Below are 21,992 nucleotides of genomic sequence, written 5' to 3' on the forward strand. Positions count from 1 at the left end.
TTAAAATAATATTAACTCTGGACACTAGCCGTTGGCAAGTAAACATTTGAAATTTAAATCCTGGTGGGGCGTAAAAAATGATAACATTTCTGGCGACTCATAGGGGATGCAAGCTAGCTATGCATAAGACCAGTGGCCTAAAGAATCTAATGGGCTACAAAGTCAAAAAGATGTAGATCATGTGCATTGTGAAACCCTAATCCTACTTCTGAGAGAAAAACCCTGAAATCTTTATCTCTGCAACTGAAACTAGAGACCAAAACTCCCTGCAATCTTCAAATTTTCAAAAACCTACTATCTCACAAAGAGATAACCCTATGCTCATGCACTTCTTGGAAAATAGGAAACAAAAAAGAACAGAACTAAACTAACTATATACATGGAACCCCAAACCCTGTCAAAAACATGGCTTAAGGTAAATCCCATTGACTGGGATGGGCTGAATCTCACCATCCGGCCTGCTTAACTAAAAAGCATTGGCCTATTTACAACTAATAATTAGATAAGGACCACTCCATAACGCATCAAAAATTGAGTGTCTACTTGATTTTTCCCTATCTACATCCCACTTCAAAACCAAATCTCCCTCCCTAAAGATCCTAACCCTAGCCTTCTTGTCAAAACTCCTCTTCACCTGCTGCTAGTGTGCCTCTAGGGTCTGCATGGCTTGATTCCTCTTTTCTTCTAGCTCCATCAGTTCTACCATTCTCACTATCATGACATCATCCTCAATCAGCTCTAGCTGATGAGCTAGTTTCAGGGCTGGGAACTCCAATAAAATTGGAAGCCTTACTTCTCTACCATATACCAACACAAATGGTGAATTCCCCATTGATCTTTTAGGTGTTATCCTGTCAGCCCACAGTGTAGTCTTCAACCTCTTATGCCAACATCTCAAATTATCCTCTATTATCCTTTTCATGATCTTGATTAGGTTCTTGTTGGATGACTCGGCCAAACCATTACCCTGAGGATAGTAATTTGAGGATGTGCTCATATAGATATTATGATCCACTGCCCATGCACAAATCTAAGCTCCAACAAAAGACTTGGCATTATCTGAAATAATGGTTGAAGGGGCACCAAACCTAGTCACAATTCCATCAAGGAACTCAACAACTGAAGATTCGGTGGCATCCTTCAATGCCACTGCCTCTGTCCACCTGGTAAAGTAATCTGTAGTAGCTAAAATCCTTTTATGACTAGAACTGGAAGGAGGATTGATAGGGCCTATGAAATCCAACCCCGACTAAACAAAAGGTTGATCCACCTGGATAGGATGGAGGGGAAGAGCTGCAAGTCTTTTTTTTCCAAAGAAGAAGTCACATTTTTCACACTTCCTTACATACTTATGATAGTCATGGAACAAAGATGGCCAGTAATAACCAGCCCTCATGATCCTCATTGCAGTTGTTCTAGTCGAGAAGTGGCCACCATCAGGACCATCATGAAGTTTCTTGATCATTCTTTCAGCCTAGTTTATATCAAGGCACCTTAATAGGGCTCCATTAAAATCTCTTCTAAAAAGGATATTATCAACTATGACATAAGGAATTGATTGTAGCCTATACTGTCTCCTTTTAGCTTTGTCTAATCCTTGAGGGTATCCATTCCCTAATAAGAAATTCTTCATGTCATCCATCCAATTCCTTGGCCCATCATTTCTTGCTTCTTATTCTTCTGTTAATACCATGACAACTTCTTCATCAGGCTCTTGAGATGATAACATCTTCTTACACAATCCCTTACCTCTTACCAGCTTAGTGACCTGGATATTGACATCATACTCCATCACTCTTGTAATCCAACCAGCTCTTTTCTCACTAATATCTTTGCTCAAAAGGAAATCCTTCACACTAGCATGGGGTACTAACAAATGAATCTTGTTATGGGACAGGAGGTTTCTGAATTTCCTTAAAGCTATGATGACTACAAGGCCTTGCTTCTCTACATAACTGTACCTATCTTCATACTCCTTAAGCCCTTCACTAAAGAAAGCTATGGGCTATTCTTCATTCTTGTCATTTGTTTGATTCAAGACAATAGAAATGCTTGACTCACCACCTAAGGTATAAAGAATGAAATCCTTCTCAAATTTTGGGTTCATGAGAGTAGGGGCTAAGGCTATGGCTGTCTTGATCTCTTCAAAACTTTCTTTCCCTTCCTTGGTCCATGCAAAGACCATATCTTTCCTAAGCATAGTTGTAAGAGGTTTCACCATGGTAGCAAGATTTGGGATAAATCTTCTCACAAAATTTATCCTACCTAGGAAACTTTGCAGCCCTTTCTTGTGTTCAAGAAGAGGGAGAGCAAGTATTGCCTTTGTTCTCTCTGGATCAATGGTTAAGCCATCCTTAGATACAATATTCACTAATAATTTTCCTTGGTTAGTAGCAAAGACACACTTTCTTGGGTTAAGGGAAACCCCAAACTCTCTACATCTTAAGAATACCTGTCTGAGATGATGAAAATGATCATCTACATCCTTTGAATACATAGTGCTATCATCAAGGTAGACTAAAACAAACTTATCAATCAATCTTTTGAAGGCCATCTCCATTGCCTTTTGAAATGTAGCACCTGCAATGGTTAGCCCAAATGGCATCTTACAATAAGCATTGGTACCCCATTTAGTGGTAAATGCAATCTTGCACCTGTCAGACTCTTTAACCAACACTTGATTGTAACCAAAGAATCCATCAAGAAATGAGAATCTCTTTGAACCACTAACCTTGGACAAAATCTTCTCCATAGAAGGGAGAGGATGGTGATCTTTAAGGGAATCTTGGTTAAGGTCCCTAAAGTCCACACACAATCTAATTTTCTCATTCTTCTTCCTAACAAGAACAAGTTTTGCTACCCATGATGAGTGTTTGATAGGAAAAATTATATTGGCCTCAATCAACTTGGATAGCTCTTTTCTCATTAATGGTTCGATCCTAGGATTCACTGGTCTTTGTTTTTGTCTTACTAGTTTTGCATCATCAACTAAATCTATGGTATGCTGAAATAACCTTGGGTCAAAACCCTTTAAGTCATCATATGTCCAAGCAAATATATCATTAAATTCCTAACATAGATGAATAAAAATTTCTTGTTTAATTTTAGAACATACCTTCCCCATGTTTAAGGATTTTCCATCAGCAACCATGACTGGAGTATGATCACCCTCATCAACAGCTAGGTTCATGGCCCTACCCTTTGCTTGATCATCAGGATTAAAAACACTCTCTAAAGTAATGAGACCTTTAGGCAGCTTGTTAGAACTGTGATGAATGATCTAATCACCATACTGATCTTGCAGTCTTGACTGATTTCCTTCTAAAAATTATGCCTCATTCTGCAAAAAGCTAACAATTTGCTCATCAGACTCAAACACTTGCTAGTCGGTGTTATTGTCAGGGATGACAGGCCTTACTATCACTCTAATTTTTTGCTTCTTCTCCTCCTCAAGATTCCCTAGAACATCATAAGATGTACCTATTGCTGCAAGTCTATTTGCATGTCTATTTCCTTTTCTAGGGATGCTTTGGATGTTAAATGCATTGAAACCCTCAAGCAAATCCCAAACTCTATGTTTATAAGACTTGAGCAAACCATGTTTGGCGATATTCTGATTTCTCACTTGATTAACCACCAACTCACTGTCTCCATAGACTCTTAAGGCTTGAATTCCTCTTTTTTGAGCAAGTAAGAGACCTTGGATCAAGGATTCATACTTGGCCACATTATTGGTGCAACTAAATTGGAGCCTAAAGGAGAAGTAATACCTTATTTGTGTAGGGGAAATTAACATTACACTAGCTCCTGATCCATTTTTATTCCTTGATCCATTGAAGTACATACTCCATATCCCACTTTCATCTTCTTTAACATCCACAAGATTGGGAACTAGGGCATCCTTTTCCAATATACAATATGTACTGAGACCTATCTCGAGGATCTCTGACATAGGGTCAAACTGATATGTGTTAGCCCACTCATCCAAGAAGAAATTAGGTATCTCTGCTAGTGGAGTCATGGGCTCCTTCACTATGTCATTCTCATCCATCTCTAGAATGGGGCAATTCATGTTGATGGGGTTGGGGGTGTAAGATTCAGTATGATGGAGGGCTTGAGTCTCTACTCTGATTAAAGCATTAGCTCCATATCTCATTTTAAAAAACATATATGACCAATCAAAAGATATGAAACCATGTATTTGGGCAGTAAAGTCTCTTGACAGACAGATGGCAAAATATGGCTTGACTTCAGCAATAGAGATATCTTGGATTACAGTACAACTAGGGCATGCATGGTCCACATTCTTAAGGATCCCTACAGTCTTGACAGTACTACCATCCAACTATAATACATCCCTAACAATGGGCTCATATTTCATTCCCAAAGCATCAGCAACACACCTAGGCATCACTGAACTACTGGCCCCTAAATCAATCATGCAATTATGGACTAGTTTGCCTCCTATAATTATGGAAACATAGAATGGAGGAGGTCTAACCCTTTTACTTGTTTCTTCCTCCCTTGATGGTTGTACTAGGCTTGTGGCACTTTCCATGCTAGGTGTCTGATCCTTTGGTTCAATTCTTTCTAACTCTACCTGCAACAACCTCCTTTGCATTGGTATAGTAGCAACAGCATCCCACATGGAGATATTCACATTTGTCTTCTTCATTTTCTCTACCACACTAAATGGCATAGCAGATGTTTTGGTAGAAACCTTGGGGACTACAACTATATGAGGTTGTGATGGGATGGCCTGAGGATCACTTGTATTATTTCTACCATGGTTTTGCCTTTGCTACTGAAAGGCACTTGATTGATTATTTTTTTCTTGCTCATGAGGTACTGTATTTGAAGTTGAGGCCTGATTGGGAGGAGGAGAGACAACATCTTCCATAGCTCTTCTTTTGCTTCTAGTGTTATGAGCAATGGAATCATGGTTTACATTACAATGCTCCTCCATCTGATGATTCATAAAAGAGCAATCACCCTATCTTTGCATATTTGAGGAATCCTTAAATTGGTCCTCCTTGTATGCTTGTTTTGCTGCAAGTTCTTGGACTGTCAAGGCCAAATAAGATTCAGCCTTTTGGCACATACAATAGGCATAAGACTAGTTACAGGAGGGACAAAAATCTTGATCTTGAGCCATATTTTTTTGATGGACTATGGCCCTACTTTGGTTTACATTTGAGGTTGAAGCTTGGCCACCCTGCCTACTCTGATCAAAAGAATGGTTCCAATGATTAGGATTTGGAGGCTAACCACTATTCAAAGTTTGATATTGCAATTGATGAGGCTTACTACCTTGAGCTTGCTATCTTTCTAAAGTCACCACTTTGTTGCTCACTTTCTGCATCATAGAGAAATTATCCTCCAGCCTCCTTCCTTGGTCTTCTAACTTCTTCCCTTGATCTTGCAATCTTTTATCAAGGTTCTTGTCTCTTTTGTCCATGTTCTACATCATAGATTGCATCATCTCCTTGATTTCATCTATCCCATGTGAGGATGTGGAAGCTTGAGGGACTGGAGTAAGGGATTGTGATATAGAAGTTGTGGGAAGCAGAGCCATTTCTAGTTGATGATTTGGAACATCAGGGAAGAAAGGTATAGGAGGCCTTGGAGCTAACTTACCTCCTTGTATCAAGTTGTTTTCTGCCCTTATTGCTATGTCATAATTGTTAGGCAAGGTATCTCCTCCCATAGTTTGGATTGTGGTGGCAATATCGCTGTTAAAAGCTCTAAGGTAATGCAAGAAGGCATTACCAAGGGTAGGCTTTACTGAAGTAGGTATTCTATCCCATGTCTTTTGGAATCTATAGTTAAAATCAGTCATACATTCATGGGGGGCTCTTTTTATAGTAGTCAACTACTCTAAAAGTGACAAATAGTCACTCTTATTCTCAAAATGTTTGCACAATCCTGCTCCTAATCCAGCCCAATCTATTATAGAACCATAAGCTAAACCTCTATACCATTGTAGTGCTTTTCCTTTCAAGGATGAGGCTAGGATTCTAATTTTAACATCATCCTCTGTAATTCCATGGATATTGCAGACATTTGCAACCTCTTGAATGTGTTCTGAGGGGGAGATAAAAGTTTCACCAGTAAATTCTGGTATACTTTTGAGTGCAGCTACTTGTATGTCATGTCTTTGGGCTAACAAGAGAGGGCTCCCACCATTAAAGGTGGCAAAAGTATGAGCTCTAGGCAATGCCATATAGACAAGTGATCTATTGATACGTGTTGATAATAGTCTAGGCTGAGATCTAATAGCAGGAGGAGTAGAGATAGATCTTACAGGAGTATCTGTTACTACTACGCTCCTAACTGGTGATAAGGATATTCTAGTCTTCCTTCTTCTATGGTTTGAAAGTGAAAGCTCTTGGTATTGAAAATTACCTCTAGAAGATGTCCTTGTCTCAGCTCTGGGCATGAATCACTGCAACTTTGGTCTAGAACCAGATATGTGTTTGAAGCTCAGAGTCGCCAAGTACTTTGAAGAATGAGCCTCTTGAAGGCTTAAACACCGAAGCTAGTACTATCTCTTTAGTATTAATCTTGAAATCTTCCCTTTTAGCACCAATAGACTTGAAATTTTTTGAAATGGTCCCACCAGGTGTGCCAAAAATTGTTGTCACTTAGGTTTGCACCCTTGTCTAGAGCCTATGCATGAGGACAACCTAGTGAAACATGGAAACAACCTCCAAGCTGTGGGACTTGAACTGTGAGGTTGAGTCTCTAGAGAAGGTCGGCTTCCTCTTACTATCAGGGTGCACGTAACTACTCTTGGAGGGGAAAAGGGAGAAGGAGAGCATGAAGTAAATCTACCTAATCTAATCTAAAGAGGTGATGCACCAAAAATAGAGTGTTCAGACCAATCTCTGCCCATATATGCACTATTGAACTAGAATGAAACTAAGGATATACACATTCAGGCTTGCTTTAATCAAATAACCACATGCAGATCAAGATGATCAAGATGAATGACACAAGGAAAGAGAGATTCACTTATATACCATTCACAAGCTAATAGAGATACAGTCATGCAGATTATAGAATTTCACAAAACAATGGTGAAGGCAAAGAGTTCTTGTACTTTCATACCAATGGTTGAAGGAGATAAAATAGAGAATCATACAATTCAGAGGCACAGGGGAATTTACATTGGAATTGCATAGCAATAGCAAAGAAAAGCCAGAGAAAGGTCCCCTCCCTAAATCTACAAAATTTTCCTTTATAATTTAGGCATAACTGAGATCTTTTCTAGCTGAAGTGATTTCCCAACTACCTGCCATTAAGTCTTGCAGAGAACAATCAAGGAGAGATCTGATCTAGATGTGGATCTAGACACAATGATTTGGAATAGGGCCCTGAGAAGACTAAAATGGTGCCATAACTGCACTCTAACCTGGTAGATGGATCAAAAGATGGGTGGTTGAGTGTTCTTCTCATTCTGCATTCATCTCATGGTAGTTGGAATCGATCATGAAGATCAAATCGCTCAACAAAACTTATTACCTTCTTCTTTTTTTTTGGTTTGTGAATTAGCAGAGCTAGCGAGTCAACCTATTTCTATAAGAAAAATGGACCACATGGACCAATAGCCTCTTTTTATTTTTCCACCTCACGAAAGTCCTACATAGTTGACCATCTCTTCATCACTAACTGCGCCAACTCCTCAAACTTTAGCTACGATGGTTACACTAACTGCCAGCTGTTAACTGTCAATCTTGGTCGAGCTCACAAGACACATGTCACCATGGTGCTATGTCGCTATGGTTAAATTTCTCATAGTTCTCCATAGCAAGATAGCGCCCATCATTGATCTTTCTTAATCTGATGATCATGGAGACTCATCGTATTTTGCACTTTGCTTTTCAACTTTTGGGCCCAAGAAACACTGTCAGCACACCTGGTATCTACCTAGCATAACTTGGCATCATACCTTAAGGTTCATGAGATAACACGGGCCCACCTAACATGTGTCACTGAGGTGCTATGTCGCTATGGTATGTAGTGTGCAACTCTCAATAGTGCGATAATGCCAACCATTGATCTTCCTTAAATCTGATGATCGTGAAGACTTGTCATAATACTATGCTTGTTCTTACTTGGGCCCATCATACCTGGCACCATCTTGGCAACTGCACCACACTCGAATGACACCTGGCAATCCTTGGCACACGTACCTTGGCGAGACCTGGCCCCCTAATCCATGTGGTGAAAGGGTGCTATGTCGCTATGGTTAAAATTCTCGCAATTCTCCATAGCAAGATAGTGCCTTCTGTAGATCTTCCTTAGATCTACGGTGGTCCACAAAACTATACAACTGCATCTCGAGCTACTTGAATGGACCAATGAAAAAATGCCATCATATTTTGGCCCATCTGACAACTACCATGGAAGATGAGATGTACTATCACTTGAAGAAGGTCGGGCCCATTATGTCATCTATGCCACACATCACCGAGGCATTATGTTGCTATGGGTATCTGTCGTGCAACTCTCAATAGTGACATGACGCTAATCGTGGATCAAATTCACATCTACAATGCTCAAACTCTTTGCAGGACTGCATACCTGGTTAATTGGATGGGCCAATAAGATTCGCCTACGTACTCTAACCTATCTGACAGTTGCCACGGAAGACAAGACACATGTTTATCCTACATCCCACAAGGTGAAAATGGACCCACATGCCACACGTCACTGAGTTGCTATGTCACTATGGTATCCACCATGCAACTTCCCATGGCGAGATAGTGCCCATCGTTGATCTGAACTGATCTAACGGTGAGCACCCTAGATCTAACTTCTCAATGCATAGCCAATAGGAACTACCCATGTGCCAACTATCTAATGAATCCTTGCTGATATCTGATGGGGCACACTTGGGACCCACCGAACACATAGCAAAAAGGTGCTATGTCGCTAACGACAAGAAGCTCAGATTTTTTGATAGCTCCATGGTGCCCACTATGGAATTGGAAAAACCTGGCACCAGAGAAACAATCAAGAAAAAGGGGACCCACTGGACATGTGGTAGAAGGGCACTATGTCACTAACGTATCCATCGTGCAACTTCCCATGGCGAGATAGTGCCAACCGTAGATATTCTTTAGATCTGACGATGGAAGACTTGTAGGCTGCAGAGCATATTATAAGGTTTGATCAGGTATTTAAAATGATATTAACTCTACACACTAGCCGTTGGCGGGTAAACATTTGAAATTTGAATCCTGGCAAGGCATAAAAAATGATAATAGAAACCCAAAACAGCCAACTCGAAAGTGGGAAAAGAAACTTTTTGAAGCCCAAGATTCCAAAACTTCCAAAAATTGAGAATAGGACCTAGGGTCAGGGAAGAGGTCGACCCTACCCTAGGTTAGGGTCCAAGTCATCCTTAACCTAGGTTAGATTCAAGGTTGACCTTGACCTAGAAGGTCATCCTTGACCTAGAGGCCAAAGTCCTTAGTTTCACAGAGTAGTTTATCAGAAATAGGCTAGAAAATAGAGAGAGAGAAGTAGAACAAGGGGAAAACTACCATATCCATTCAAAGACCCATTGAAGGTGCTTAAAATGACCCCAAACTACTTACTTAGAGGCTTAAATTCTCTTAACATGGAAGTTCTTCCATTTTAAGACAATATAGAAAATTTTGATGGAATGATATCAATTGAATTTGTCTGCCTTTATTTGATGAACAACTCCTTTGAAACTGACCCTTGCAATGATGTGATGAAGGAGTCTACATGTGCCTAGTCCCACCATGAAACACATCACTTTGTCATTTTCTCACATTGACTAAACTTCTTGCAACTTTAAAAAGTGGGAAAGTGGCAACCATTGATCTAACAAGATTTGATGGTGGCAACATAACTGACGTCCTTAGCATAGTTAGCACCCTTGACCCAATCAAACACTATCATTTTGTCAAACTATTCTGGCACATTTCCATTTTGTGTCCCACATACTAAATCTAGTCCCACACATCCATGTGGCAAGCTCTTATTTTCTTTCTTTGGCTAAACTTTGTGCATCATCAAAAAGTAGGAAAATGCCAACCATCAATCATCTAAGATTTGATGGTAAAGGAAAAATATTTTAGATGCCTCATAACCCTTCACAACTTCACAACATGAACCTAGCCATTAGTGCTAACCACTATGAAGCCATGCCAACTATGAACCTGACTATGTCATGCCTTTGCAGCCTAACTAATGGTTAAGTCCTAAATTGGAATGATAAGGCGATGAAAGGCAATTGCAAGATCACAACTTGAAAAATCCATGACAAAATTGTCATACAAATAATAAAATATAAATACTTAGGGATATAAGGAGAAGAATTAAGTCCAAGATTTTACATATCTCTCTCATGCATACATAGAAATTATGAATAGCACAAGAACATAAACCATCACCTTGAATATTTTCATGAAGGTGGTAACACTTCAAAAGTGAAACACATGCATACACCATCTCTTTTCATAGGAACCTAGCAAGGAATAATTGGCAATAGTTCTACCAATTTGTATAGTGTGGTAAAATTGGTAGCATTTTTGGTGACCTCTACTATATGGTTGTGTACTAGACATCAAACCAGTAGCCTTAAATGGTCCATTGGTCCATAGATTCAATTCAAGGGTGTGGGATATCGATAATTGTTTCACTCAACTCTTTAGAAGCTTGGGAACTCTATTAAAAAATAGAAAAAACTAAACTAAAGAAAACCTATGCTAGAATAGCACTTTGGGAACACAAAACAACAAACTAGTGTAGCAGCACTTATTGGGAGCATGAAACCTAACCTATTTACATACAAGGGTGAGATTGATGGATCATACTTCAAAGAAAGGCTTGAGGTGCATCTCATTTACCAAGATAGGAAACACATCTCCATTCACCATTGAAAGTTGGAATGTGTTGTGCTCTTTGCACTCTATGATGATGAATGGACCACTCTAGAAAGCATCAAATTTGGAATGTTTATCTATTTTTCTCTTGCTTTTGTTCCATTTGAGCACTAGATATCCAACTTTGAAAAATCTCAATCTTGCCTTTTTATCAAAACCCTTCTTAGTTTGCAACTGTTGATAAGCTATCATTTGCATTGTTATGTTTCTAGTTTCTTCAAACTCCAAAAGCTAGGCATACATTACTGCCATAAGATCACTTGGTTTGAATAAAGTCAACTAACTATCAAGGTCCAATGTTAAAAGCTGAGTAGATATTGGTTATGAAGACATTATTTGTAGATTTGGAGTACCTGATTCTATTATATTAGATAATGGCCTTACTTTTATGAAGTTGAAAATAAGTAATTGAGCAGTAAAAAATGGTATTTACCTTAACCACTTCTCCAATTACTATCCTCAAGGGAATGGATTGGTAGAATCTACCAATAAAAACTTGATAAGGATCATCATAAGAACCTTGCAAGACAATCAATTAGACTAGATTTCAAAGTTGAAGACTGCTTTGTGGGCTGATAGGATCACCCCTAAAAGAGTGATTGGGAATTCTCCTTACATGATAGTTTATGAAGACATTATTTGTAGATTTGGAGTACTTGATTCTATTATATTAGATAATGGCCTTACTTTTATGAAGTTGAAAATAAGTAATTGAGCAGTAAAAAATGGTATTTACCTTAACAGTCATGCTTCTCTCCCATAGACTAGTATGTAAGGAGAATTCCCAATCACTCTTTTAGGGGTGATCCTATCAGCCCACAAAGCAGTCTTCAACTTTGAAATCTAGTCTCATTGATTGTCTTGCAATGTTCTTTTGATGATCCTTATCAAGTTTTTATTGGTAGATTCTACCAATCCATTCCCTTGAGGATAGTAATTGGAGGAAGTGTTAAGGTAAATACCATTTTTTACTACTCAATTACTTATTTTCAACTTCTTAAAAGTAAGACCATTATCTCATATAATAGAATCAGGTACTCCAAATCTACAAATAATATCTTCATAAAAATTGAGCACAGCTAATACATTGGCCTCCTTTAAGGCTATTACTTCTATCTAGGAGTTAAAATAATCTGTATTAGTTAGAACCCACCTGTGCCCTACACTTGAGGGTGGATTAATCGCTCCAATGAAATCTATTCCACATTTCGTAAAGGGTTGTTGAATCTGGATGGTTTGTAATGGAAAAGCCAATAACCTTTCTTTACTAGTGAATATGGAACATTTAACACATTTTCTTACCCAAGCATGGGCATCCTTAAAAAAAATTGGCCAATAATAGCCAACCCTCATAATATTAAATGTTGTGGTATTAGGTGAAAAGTGACCTCCTGAAGGTCCATCATGGAACTCAAATAGGACTTTATCAAATTGATTATTATCTATGCACCTTAATAGCATACCATTGTGATCCTTCCTAAATATAATATTATCGATAAATACATAATGAAAATATTGGAGTCTAAAATACCTTCTCTTGGCTTTGTCCAAATAAGGCGAGCACTCTCCAGTTTGCAAAAAGTGAGTAATCTCCTCTAGCCAACTTGTTGATTGACCATTTCTAGCTATTGCATGGATACCTAGAGTTGTTTTTGCTACCTCCTTATCTTTTTTTACAATTACATCAACAATCTTCTCACAAAGGCCCTTTCCTCTAATGAGCTTGGTAATTTGGATATCCATGTCATATTCCATCACTTTAGTTATACACCCAGTTGAGTAAGAACTCGTTGGCACTAGGGTGGGCTACCATAATATATACCTTTCTATGAGACAACATATGTCTAAATTTCTTCAACCCTTTTACAATATCCAACACATGCTGCTCAAAAAAGTTGTACCTTTGATCATAATATTCAAGTCCTTTACCAAAAAAGGTGATTGGTTGTTCAAAAACTTTGTAATTCTATTGTACTAAAACTACAAAAATAACAACATGGTTTCCATAAGCATTTAATATGAAGTCATTCTTGAAGTTAGGATTTACCAATGTTGTTGTTGATATTAAGGCCTCTTTTATTGCCTAAAAATTGCTCCTTTTTTCCTTTGTCCAGCTGAAAATTGCATTCTTCTTCAACATTGTCATCAATGGTTTCAAAAGAGTGGCTATATTAGGTAGGATACATCTAACAAAATTTAGTCTTCCTATGAAACTTTGCATATCTCTCTTATGATGAGGTAAGGGAAGCTCCATGATAGTTACTACTCATTTTGGGTCTACTATTGTACCTTACTTAGATACCACATAGCCCAATAACTTACCTTCATAGACAGTAAATATGCACTTCTTAGGATTAAGAGATATATCAAACTCCCTGCATCTTTGAAAACTTTGTGTAAGATGGCCAATGTGATCTACAACATTTTTTGAATAAATTGTGATATCATCAAGATAAACTAGCATGAATTTGTACATCAAATTATGAAAGGCCATGTCCAGTTCCTTTTGGAGTGTTGCTCCTATATTGGATAGACCAAAAGGCATCCTTCTATATGCTATTGTACCGCATTTTGTGGTAAATGCAGTCTTAAATTGATCTTCTTCTTTAACCAAAACTTGGTTACATCTTGAATAACCATCAAGGAGTGAAAAATGCTCTGAACTAGAAACACATTGGAGTATCTGCTCAATGGATGGTAAAAGGTGATGATCCTTCAATGATGCATTGTTGAGATATCTGAAATCAACACATAACCTTACTTCCCTAGTATTTTTCCTAATTAGAACAAGGTTTGATACCTAACTAGTATGTTTGATAGGAAAATTTATTCCACTCTCAATATGTTTGAACACTTCCCTTTGCATCAAAGGTTCAAGCTTTGGGTTGACTGGTATTTGCTTCTATCTTACAGGCTTGAAGTTTGGTTCTAAATCAATGGTGTGTTGGGCAAGTTGTGGATCAAAACCCTTAAGGTTTGTATACTCCCATGCAAAGATATCATTGAATTCTTGAAAAAGATGAACATAAAATTTCCTTTCTTCAACAATAATTAATTTTCCAAATTTTAGATTTTTTCCCTTTGCAATCTCAAGGTCTTCATAGTGATCTTGTTGGACTAGCAAACTAGTTTTGTTCTTCCTAACTTGATCGTCTATATTGAAGATGGATTCAAGGGTAAATAATCCCTTGGGTAGATTTTTTGACTTTAGCTATATAATTTGATCACCATATTGCTACTTTAGCTTATGTTGATTGGATGTTGCAAATGCATCCTCTTCAAGCAAGAAATTCAAAATTTTCTCATCACTATCAAACACTTTCCAGTTAACATCATTATTAGGTATAGAAGGCCTAACTATAATATTGATATGTTGATGTGCACTTTCTTTATTGATACTTTTAGCTATATCAAACTGTTCTCCTATAGCCGCCAACCTATCAGCATATTGAAATATTTCTCTAGGGATAGAAATAAGGTTAAAGGTATCAAAGTTTCCAATTTCATCCCAAACTCTGTGTTTGTAGTTTTTCAATGTGTCATTTTTGGTCATATGTAACCCTCTAACTTGATTTTTAAGTAATTCATTATCTCCAAATACTTTCAAGTATTTGACACCTCTCATTCCAGCCTGTGAATTAAGTCATCATATTCAGTTATGTTATTTGTGCATGCAAAATTGAATCGAAAAGTTGCAGAGTATTTATCTCCCTAAGGAGATACCAACATGTCTCTTCCACCTAAACCACTCTTGCCTCTAGATCCATCAAATTACATCTCCCAAACCTTATCTTGCTTACCATCAAACTCTTTTGGACTTTTAACAAGGTTTGGTATAACTGAGCCAACTTCTTGGAATAGAACATTTCCTAAACTAGCATCTAAAATAGTGTTTTCTTGACTTCTCAAAGCGTCGTCTATTGCCCACTCATCAAGGAGTATATCAGGAATGTTCTCTACTTTAATGCTTACTTCCAAGACATGGTTTTCATTTTGATCAAGTGCAACACAATTTGCATTGATTATGTTGGGTATATAAGGCTCAATGTGGTCCCTTGAAAGTTCATCTGATTTGATGGACTTTGGTCCCATAATGGGTTCTAAATAGCATATGAGACCAATCTAATGAAAGATATCCTCTTATTTTTTCTATGAACTCTCTTGAAAAATAGAGGGTGAAGTATGGAAGAAGGCCAATTACAAAAATATCCTAAGGGATGGAGAATTTGGGATAAGCATGGAGAGTTAAACTAGCATCCTTAATAACTCCTAGGATGTTTACACTGGAACCATCTAACTACACTAACCCCTTCTCTAAATATTGATAAGACAAACCTAGTTGATCAGCTATTTTCTTTGGCATTATAGAACTAGTAGCTCCATTATCTAACACATAGTTATGCACTAACTTATCTCCAATGATTAAAGATACATAAGAGGGAGGTGGCTTCATGTTCTTACCTTGAAAACTATTATTGTTTGGAGAAGTGACCTCTGGAATAGCATTTTTCAAGACCACCTTGGGGTTCTCATCAACCATCAAAGTATGATCCTTCTCCTTACATAAGGCTTCCATCAATGAATCAGTCTACCTTAAGATAGCTAGAAAACTCCACATAGACATTGTGACATTCATCTTTTTCATGTTGTCCACTATGTTGTAAGGCATAGCTGGAAGTATCTTGGGGTGTGCTTTGATGTTAGCCTAATTTGATTGTGATTGTGGCTGCTCTTTAGATGGTATTGTAGGATTTCTCTGTGGTACATGCGCTTGGGTGGATTGTGCCTCATTGATTATAGACTCCTTACCTTTATTTGTAGCTTGCTCTACTTTTAAATCTCTTTTATTTTCTTTGGTATGAGTTGCAATTAGTGAGTCACCATTCACCCCAAAAATCCTCTCTTTGCCAATTCATGAGACTAGTGTTAGCTAGACTAGGATCATGTTGATGTTTAGTTGCATCTCCAGCTACTTCTAATTGTACACTAATAGCATTTTGGACCATTAACTCTTGATTGATGACTCCATTAGAGCATGTTGCCTAATTATGTAGTCAGTTACATGGATGGCAAAATTCATATTTAGTTGCTAAATTATTTTGAACTACTACCATGTCCTTGACATCATTTAAAGGTGTCAGTACATATGTTTGAAAAGGCCTTGGATTCACATTTTGCATGTTTCCTTGATATTCATTCTGATAGGATGGGCTCACACCTTGATTTTTTTGTTGTTGTCCCCCCATATATTGTTGATAATACGGATTCCCACCTTGATTCTATTGTGGGTAAGGTGGTCGTCCTAGGTATTATTGCCTCTTGATGCTCACCAACTCATTTCCTATATTTTGCAAGACATTCTCCATCTATTGTTGACTACTTTTAATCTCTTGTAGTTCCTAAGATGGTCCTGAAACAATTGAATCACTTGTTGTAGAAATTTGCAAGGCTAGAATAGTAGGAAATGGTGCAAAAGGAGGAATGATTAGTGGTGTATTTGATTGAATATCTAGAAAAATAGGCATTGGAGGCCTTGGTCTTATTTTTCCAGCTTGAATTGGGCAATTTTTTGGCCTCGTAGCTAAGTCATATGATTGTGGCAGTGAGACTCCTCCCATAGACAAGATTAAGATTGAAATATGATTTTTTAGGATTCTTAAATAATATATAAAAGCATGTTTTGTGGAGGATATAACTTGGATTGGAATTCTAGTCCAAGTCTTTTGCAATCTCATGTGGAAATCAGTCATTTATTCTTGAGGGGCCCTTTTGATAGTAGTTAATTGCTTCATCAAGGATAAATAATTTGACTTATCTTCAAAATATCTACCCAAAGCATCCCCTAAGTCATCCCACATGGTGATAGAATGTACATTTAGTCCTATAAACCATTGAATTGCCTTTCCTCTCAAAGAGGCTACCAGTAACCTTACAACTACATTATCATGTGTGACATGATGGGGAAAACATAGGGTTGCCACAAATATGCTCAAACATTGTGGTTTTCCCTTCTCCTATATATTTTGGTAAAAATTTTAGCGCTTCAAGGGGAATATCATTGTGTTGAGAAATATTTAAAGAACTTCCTTGATTAAAAGGCACAAAGGCAAATTGCCTTGCCATTACTATTGGTGGTAGGGGTACCTGCTGATTTAGAACTGCTCCAGCAACACTTGTTGAAGAGAAATTCTTTCCACTATTGTGAATTGTGTAGAAAATTAAAATAGAGAGACAAACCTAAAATATGGTGAGGTTGAATTCCTTTTAACCTCTTTTTTTGAACACTTTCTTCTCCTTCTGCCTGATAACAACGATCTATCTATTGTGGTGAGTGGCGTAGACTAATTTCTCTCTGAAGGAGGGGTCCTTTGAAGTGTTCTTCCTCTTCTTTTTAGTGAGGAAAGCTCTAAATATTTGATAGACTTTGAGCTTCTATTCTTGATTCTTCTCATACAATGCTAATCTTCAAAACCGTGAGATTGAGTTGCTAGACATGCAGTAAAATAACCTATAAATAGGTTTCCTTTTACTAATAGCATATTAGAATTAGAAAAATACCAATAAAATCTCATTTAAAGGTCAGTTCTAAAAGAACTTAGTCAAGAGAGTCCCACCAAGCATGCCAAAATTGTTATCTCCAAAAGTTGTACCCTGACTGAATCCTAGAATTCAATCACTTTGAGTAACATAGAAACACTCTTGGGTAGTGGGTGTACCAAGATTAGGAGTGAATCTTTGGGTTCTAGGAAGTTCTTGATGATGTTTCACCTATTTTCTCTTCAAACATGAAATTTAAAACTTAGGAGGGAAAGGGATAGAAGGATTACTTGCATGAAATGTAAATGTTGAAAGGTAAAATTGATAGAACTTAAGATGATGCACTAAACATTAAGATGAGAAGATTGTTGACCTGACATGATGAAGCTTTTCTGAATGGTTAGAGGTGGGTACAATCTTGAACTCAGAATACTCATATATAAATATTTCACAAGAAGGATAGACTTTAAACAAGATGCTAAGGGGAATAATGACATTTATATTTTAACAACTTGAAAAGAAGCACATTCTCATGACTTGTAACCTATATGAATATTTCATAACTCACTTGCAGATAAAATTGAGACAAGAACTCAAGGGTTAAAAATAAATCACAAGATTTATATCAGATCAATAGCTTAGATAGCAAGATAAACACAAGAAGAGCTTTTAAGCTATTCATTTATTCAAGCTTCTAAGGTAGTTCAACAACATTTATCAAAGTGGTTACAAAGTAATATGAAAAAAAATATAATGGACTCTTGAGAGATCATGAAAAAATGGCTTTTTTTGCATAAAATTAGAACCCCTACTCCACATCCTGGAAATCCTTAAATAGAGAAGGTTGTGACCAGCTTCAGATGGGAGGACACATGTCAAAGTATTATTAAAGAAAGGATATAGAGAAATTGATGATATTGCATTTAAACATTCTCTATATTCACATGAAGACAAGATAGTGGCCACAAAATCAGCATGGTGACACTCATTGTAGGAGTCTTTCATTTAATTCTTCTCATTCTCTATTGTCTTAGTAGTCAAGATCTTCACCAACCTCCACCATCAAAGCCTACATTTCTCCAATTAGCCTCCAAGGCATTTACTTTCCTCTTGATGGTCCATCTAGTGTATCTGATTTCATCTAAGTTTCCTATTGTCATACTCCATTTGAAGATCATATCCCCATCATGTTGTGTAGATTAAGCACCAATGCTCATCTTTCATTGTTGTTCAGTGTTGATTTGTTCCTTGCAACCTGAATCCTACCTAGTATTTCTACCACCTTAATGGAAATGTCAATAATTTATTTAGCTTTGCATGATTTCTACCTTTTCTTGAATTGTATTGGTTGAGGAACCTCTATCACTTCATACCTTCTTATGATTTTAAGATGATAAATTATCACAAGATTAGGGGCACTTAATATCATATCATCCTTATAGCTACAACCTTTCAAGTAGGGTCATTTTAATTATTTTGTAGCTTTGTGACTATTTCTCATCATTTTCTACTTGACCTTGCAAAACCACAACCTCCTCCTTTTATGCTCTATCACTACTTCACAGCATGAAATTACTCTTAACACACTAACTACAGCAACCTTGCAATGAACATAACACTAACCACTCCACATCCTTGCAATTGCCAGGGCTTAACACCTCTTTAACCATGTGATGTTGTGATGCCTGTATCTTTAACTGTGTCACCCTATCAGAACCATTAGTCACAAAGACTATTTGGAACATGTGACATTGTGCCAATTGCTAGCTTAATTTTTTCATAGCTCATATTGCAAATTTGCAACCCTTAACTCACCCTTTGACCTTTTGAGAGTGGAATAAAGGGCATCACTACTTTGTAGCTTAAATCATACTCCATTCTTAACCTAGTGGGATAGTGCAAATAAGGTATTTCTCAACCTCACCACCCTAACCTAGGGTTAGTCTTAACACCCATCGAAGATAGAACAACCATTAGACTCGGCTGTCTATGATGATGCGATAAAGGATTTCATGAATTGGGGCCCACTAAGACATGTTTCCACTATTCATATTCTTACTTTAGCTAAAAATCATGCAACTTCAAAAGGTGGGAATATGTCAATCATTGATCCACTAGAATCTAATGATAGAGATTGAATAGCTATAGATGTCCCTGACTCTCACAATGTTGCAACTTGAATCACAAAGGAATTCTTGTGATTTTGTACCTAGACATTAAATTGGCTCCCTTTTTTCATTTTTTGTTGCTTCCCAACCCAAAATGACCTTAATACATTTTAGCATGTGACATTGTGATAACTACATAACTTAGTTGTTTCATACCTCATCACAACTACATTTCTTTTTTGACCATATTGACTAGCAAAGCTATGAAGATACCTTTAATAGTTGATCACTCTATAGAAACCCTAACTCTTAACCCATCTTTTAACTCTACAAAGTCGCAACAATAGGCTTTCACCACTTCACCACTTTGACCCAGGGTTTTCTTTAACCATGTGTGATGGAATGATAAGTGGATTTGACTGTAGTTGTTTGACTTTGCAACTTCGCAACTTGAAGCTTTCAATGGAATGATAGCAATTCAATTTATCTGCCTTTATTTGATGAATAATTCCTTTGAAATTGACCCTTGTAACAATGTAATGAAGGAGTCTGCATGCCTTTGGTCCTACAATTACATGTGTCACTATGTCATTTTCCCATATTGACTAAACTTTATGCAACTTTAAAAAGTAGGAAAGCAACAAGCACTAATCTAACAAGATCTAATGGTTGCAACATAACTAAAGTCCTTTGCATAGTCAGCACCCTTGACCCATTCAGACACTGCCATTTTGTTAAACTATTCTGACACATTTGTATTTTGTGGCCCACATATTGAATCTAGTCCCACACATCCATGTGGTGAGCTCTCATTTCCCCACTTTGGCTAAACTTTGTGCATCTTTGAAAAGTAGGGAAATGCCAACCGTCAATCAACTAAGATCTAACAACAGAGGAAAATCACTATAGATACCTCATAACCCTTCACAAATTTTCCACATGAACCTAGTAATTAGTGCTAACCACTACAAAGCCATGCCAACTATGAACCTAACCATGTCATGCCTTTGTAGCCTAACTAATGGTTAAGTCCTAAAATGTAGTGACAGGGCAATGGAAGGTAGTCACAAGATCACAACTTGAAATCTCCATGAGAAAATTGTCATAAAAATAAGAAAACATAAAGACTTAGGGATATAAGGAGAAGACCTAAGGCCAATATTTTACATATCACTCTCGTGCATACATGGAAATTATTAATAGCACAAGAATTTAAAATATCACCCTGAATATTTTCATGAAGGTGGCAACACTTCAGAAGTGAAACACATGCATACACCATCTCTTTTTACAAGCACTTAGCAAGGAATAACTAGCAGCAATTCTACCAATCCACACAATGTAGTAAAATTAGTAATAGGTATGAAGGGGGAAATTACTGAACCTATGGTACTTTATTGTGATAATACAAGTGCTATAAACATATCAAAGAATTTTTGATGCACACAAAGACTAAGCACATTGCAATCAAGTATCATTAATTGAGAGAGTTGGTTTAAGACAAAGAAGTTATGATGGAATATGTGAATAGAAAAGAATGGATAGATGGTATATTCACAAAAGATTTACCTAAGGATGCACACGAATATCTTAGAGGTAAACTAGGGGTGATACCCCTATCCCAAGCTACTTAAGAATCATGAGTAGTGACCTACATCAACTAAGATAAATGTTGTATTTTACAACTTGATGCAATGGATCTTACTTTAGGAGCTACCTAAAATAATGAAGTATTTAAATTAGAAGATTTACAGTCACATATAAGGTGACAGAGGGATAACCTAAATTGATTATATCTGCATACAGAGATGACAATTCTTTTGCATTATTGTCAAAGAGGCAAATATCAAAAATAGGGAGATAGAGAAAGAGACAAATGACCTATAGAGGAGGATATAGGAGAAGATGCATTGAAGGAGATTAACAAAGCTCACATTACCCTATATAGAGGAAGGACATATACTGATAGAGGGAGAAATTTCAAAGATATTATTTTCTATTTTTTCTTTTTGGTATTGTTGTTGGTATTGGTTTGCCATCAATGCCAAAGAGGGAGATTGTTGAAAAGAGAGTATTTTGAAGTGAAGAACCTATAATGGAAGAATCATTATTTTTTCAATTATTTCAAACCTACTATCTATTGCTGATACAATTTCTTTTTGGTCTAAAAGCTATCATTTGGTTGATCGATGAAGAGGATTTGAAAAGAGGAGATAAAAAGAACACCTAGAGAAAGGTTGATTTATTTGGTGTATAAAAGGATAACTAAGACAAAGTAATACATTGATACTATAGTGTATTGTTTATATACTTAAATTTTAAATTGAAAGATTACTTAAGAAAAGACTAGAAGAAGATCAAATAAGAAAAGTATTTGCCAAGTCTTATTGAGCAGTCTGAGCAAAAATCAATAGAAGTTGAGTGA

The sequence above is a fragment of the Cupressus sempervirens genome, chromosome 6 (assembly GCF_028749045.1).
Source record: "Cupressus sempervirens isolate cs-2001-9-10 chromosome 6, ASM2874904v1, whole genome shotgun sequence".
NCBI classification, from domain to species: Eukaryota; Viridiplantae; Streptophyta; class Pinopsida; order Cupressales; family Cupressaceae; genus Cupressus; species Cupressus sempervirens.